A 4,689-nucleotide genomic window follows, 5' to 3' on the forward strand; every position below is an offset into this window, starting at 1 on the left:
GCAATGCAGAAGCATGAGTTAAAGCATGTTTCAGTAAATCAAAGGATTTTTGTTGATTGTCGGACCAATGATACACAATGCCTTTCTTTAATAATTTTTTCAAAGGTAATGCAAGCAATGAAAATTTTCTCACAAATTTTTTGTAAAAGCTAGCAAGACCTAAGAAAGAACGTAATTCGTGCACATTTTTAGGTATCGTCCAATTCAAAATTTCTTCTATCTTTTTAGGGTCAACTTTAATACCTTCATATGAAACAATATGTCATAAGTATTCAATTTGTGTTTTTAAAAATTTCACTCTTCTCAGGATTAGCATATAATTGATTCTCTTTCAATAATTTGAAAACCAAAGAAAAATGTTCATAATGCTCGTTTTCATTCTTACTGAAAACCAATATGTCATCAAAGAAAACAATGACACAATGTTGATGCTTCAAAAATATGTGATTCATCATATGACTGAATGTGGCTGGTGTATTAGTTAAACCAAAAGGCATAACAAGGAATTCATAGTGTCCAAATTGCATTCTAAATGCGCTTTTGAAAATATCAGATGTGTCCAATCATAGTTAATGGTATCTAGATTTAAGATCTATCTTGCTAAATATTACATATCCTTGTAGTTTGTCCATAAGATCATCTACCCTAAGAATTGGATATCTATTCTTAACAGTGATCTTATTTAGGACACGATAATCAATGCACATCCTATAGGTATTGTTTTTCTTCTTTACTAATAGGACAGGTGTACCAAATAGAGAACTACTAGGTCTAATGAGTCCTCGGGTTAATAATTCTTCAACTTGGGCTTAAATTTCTTTATGTTCAATTTGGTTATGTCTAACATGGTGGTTGTGATCCAGGAATTAGGTCTATTTTGTGATCTTTAGGACGTATAAGTGGTAAGCCAGGTAGTAAGAGTTGAAAATTGCGAGGAAGACAAGAGACGAAAGGAAGAGAGGAGAGAAGAGAGATATGAGACACCAAAAGTGGAACCCTAGAAGTGTGTCAACTGAGCACACATGATAGGAATATATAGAGGGGACCTGGGGCACTATATATAGACAGACTATATATAGTGAACAGGGGTGCTATATATAGACAGACTATATATAGCTAACACCCTGCTCAAATAAAGGTCCCTTACTATGGATGAAAAAACCCTTGGGGGCTCAAGGGAAAAACCCACAGCTCTATATAGGCCTACTGTTATATTAATATTCAAAATATAAAATTACAAAGTTGAACTTACAAGAGTCTATTCATAGGCATCAAAGGAGCTACATCACTTGTGAATTACAACATCAACGGAGAAGGAGCTACACTCAGGAGCTACATCACTCCTGAATTACAACAGCCTATTCAGAGGCATCAAAAGAGCTTTATCACTCCTAAATATACAACATGTAAAATAAGGATAAGCGACATCACTGCAAAAGATAAAATCTCCAAGAAATTCCTTCAACTGAACTTGGGATGTAAGCAGTATATCTGTCATATCAAAACTTAAAGAAAAACGTTACAGTGACATTAGAACAACACAAGATCTATAGAGACGGTTCGCGACGCCACTCTATAGACAACATAACACATGTGGGCCCTAACAGAATATAAAGAATTTTTCACCAGCTAGAATATAGACCCCCATCAATTGAAGCATGGCAATATCAACATCCAAAAGTAATGTTGATGTTGAAATGTAGAGAGAGAGAGAGAGAGAGAGAGAGAGAGAGAGAGAGGAAGCTTATCTGCTAAGTGGCTCTCGTAAGCTACCAGGTTTCTAAACAACCTCTATGTATCATCTCCCACTCTTATTTTGGGCAAATATAGAATGCCCTTATTAGCATCGAAACTGATTGAGTTCATGTAACCTGGTGCTACAGGTTGGAATTTGATACCACAATTGTGAAGATCAACTGCAGATGGGAAGTCGGTTGGCTTCTCCACAAGCTTTTGAGTTTGGGAGCCTTGAGTGGCAATGCCATACAGGCAATCCAGCAAGTCCTTCCGACTGTGTATGTTGTTGATGACAACGTGGAAGCTTTCCTCAGTGCTGAAATAAAATGGAAGAACCTCACAGGCTACTTTGGTGACCTGTTTTCCCAATAGTTTGAGTGCTTCTACACTTGAGTCCTGCGCATTGCAACATCACAGAACTTCTGTGACTACACAATTTCTTTCCAATCTATTTCATCACAAGCCCACTGCATTAAAACCAGTCTTCCTTCAAGGAGTTTTGAGTTTTCTTTCAACAAATTCAGCAGTTTCCAAGACAGTGAAGACCAGAATGCACGACCACAAAAGCAGAAAGTTAATGACCCTCTTTTCTCTGGAATGAAGATATTCCCGATCATAATCCCTTATACCATGCTCCCTATCTTCTCTTACTCGGCTTCCTTCCCTGTCCCTGTCTCTGTCCCTATTAGTATGGTAGTCACGACTTCTGCTGTGAGACCGTCTATCCTTGCTATGGGCCCTATCTCTGTCCTTCTCTTTCTCATAATCCCTGTCAATATCCCTACTACTGTGCCTATCCCTATCTGAATAGTCCCGCTCCCGTATGATGCCAGAATAAATTTCGAGTGTCCACGGTGTCGTAGAGATCGTGTAAGGGTTGCAGAACACGGGGTTCAAGGTACAGCAATAAATAAAGACTAACAAGAAGATCTCAATAACACAATATTTGATGTTAAGATCATTATATTGTTTGCAAAGGAGTTAGAAGAAATTCATGTTCAAAATAAACTGAATACATTCAGATGTATGATGTCATTTACTTTGAACGAAATAATGAGCATTAACTTATAATCCAATCAAGCATGTCCTTTAGAGCAGTGAACCTTCTGTTGTTCCACACATCAGATTTCAGATGCTTTCAGAGATTTTCTATCAAATTCAGATCACAACAGCAACAGGCACATCAGTCCAGAAACTTTCAGCAATCTAACTCCTGTTTTTGAGCATCAAAGGTTCTCAATTGGGATTGTTTATGCATAAGAATAGTCATTCCCTGTTTTCTAGCATAACCTCTTGAAGACACCCATAGCCACTGTTTGTCTCATATCAGGAGCAACAAAAATTGACCAAAGAACCATCCACATAAGCATGGCTGCCAAAAATGCAAACGAGATTTTTACTGCTTCAGGAAGTTCCCATAATTATGCTTGTATGTTGTATGGAGGATGGAATGATAGCCTACACCCATGATTGGCCAAATTTTTCCATGGATACAGTCATGAATATTGGTGGTCCAGACAGTCTCCAGAAATATGAGAGCAACATGAGTTATAAAGTGGGTCGGTATAAACAGAATTGCTAACACATGTGGACAGACCTATAGAATCCCATCCACTGGGTGAAATGCCAACCCTGTAAACTGCGATAGAGTGTTCTCTTTGTTGTAAATATGGTGTGTTGCATGTAGTCATTTGTAGAGGGGTCTGCAATCATGTAAACTTCTTTGCATCCAATAAATGCCAAACTCTACTACCACAAGGTAAACTATCGACCATGCTTGTAGTGAAGCAATCCAACATGGCTAATATTAGGATAACACTTAGTCCAGCCTTGTTCAATCATGTATTCTGAAGCTGAAGACAAGTCACACACGTCCCCTCTGTGCACCACACTTTCAGCACAAAGGTAACGCCCATTTGCAGAAGGACTTTCAAAGAGGAGGATGCAAACATTTGCAACATCTCTCACATCAACATACGCTTGCACCAAATTGGCATAGCTTTTTGCTGAGCCTGTCAAGTATTTGAGGAGATGAGCACTGCTGGCTTTCACTTCAGATTGTAGTAAGGGCATAAGAACTAGGGAAGGAATCAGGACTACCAGGTCTACATTCACTTCCTTGGCATGTTTCTAAACTGCTTGTACAGCAACAGTCTTCCCATAGCAGTACCAGTTCCGTGTGTCTTTGCAGAAGTCAAGGTTGCTTCAACAATTCTCATCAACCACAACACTTGGATCCCTGTTGGGGTCCATGTACATGGCACCTATGGATGAGGTGAAAATGACGCGCTTTACCCCAGCTTGAGCAGCTACATCCAAAACATGGATTATGCCTTTGACAGCCGGATCAACCTTCTACACCGGGTCATCAGTAACAGGAGATGCCAGATGGAAGACACAGTCTCATCCTTTGATGACAGAGCAAAGGCTGTCAAAATCCAATAAGTCGGCTTTGACTAGCGTCAATCGTTCTGCAGCTCCTTCCAGCTTCTTAAGATGAGCATTTGTTTTGATCATCCGGATTTCGGACAGTCCCTCTGACGACATTCAACATCATCGCTCCAGATGAAAGGGGATTACCATTCGATATCAAACTTCCTGAAGAAAGAAGACTCCCGTGCTCCAGTGTATCATGTTCTCCGTAGGGGTTTCCAATCAAGCTTGTTAACCTCATTATTTCTTCTCAGGATCTCTGATAGAACCTCTCCCTCTAATGAAAACACGGCATCCAGTGGTGGTTTCAACCCGCTTCAAGGAGTTGCCTCGAGGGCCCAGCAAGCGGCCCCAGATAAACTTCGCCATGACATGGCAGATGCTTGTTGAGCTAATCCCTCCTTGTCGAGAGAGCCGAATTGATTGCCCTCATCTCCTTTTTACCAGCCTTAATTTATGAGGAGAAGTAGAGGGTGAAGAAGATGGAGACCACATGGCGGAAGCTCACAAGCACAAGAA

At 39.9% G+C, this 4,689-nt stretch overlaps 1 pseudogene; it reads right to left on the reverse strand.

The window, feature by feature from the left end:
- Nucleotides 1–2,800: 2,800 nt before the first annotated feature.
- LOC148022457 (cinnamoyl-CoA reductase 1 pseudogene) lies at nt 2,801–4,433 on the reverse strand (annotated as a pseudogene).
- Nucleotides 4,434–4,689: the final 256 nt, after the last annotated feature.

The sequence above is a fragment of the Lygodium microphyllum genome, chromosome 16 (genome assembly GCF_053477565.2).
Source record: "Lygodium microphyllum isolate KBCC chromosome 16, Lygodium_microphyllum_v1.1.10, whole genome shotgun sequence".
NCBI lineage: Eukaryota > Viridiplantae > Streptophyta > Polypodiopsida > Schizaeales > Lygodiaceae > Lygodium > Lygodium microphyllum.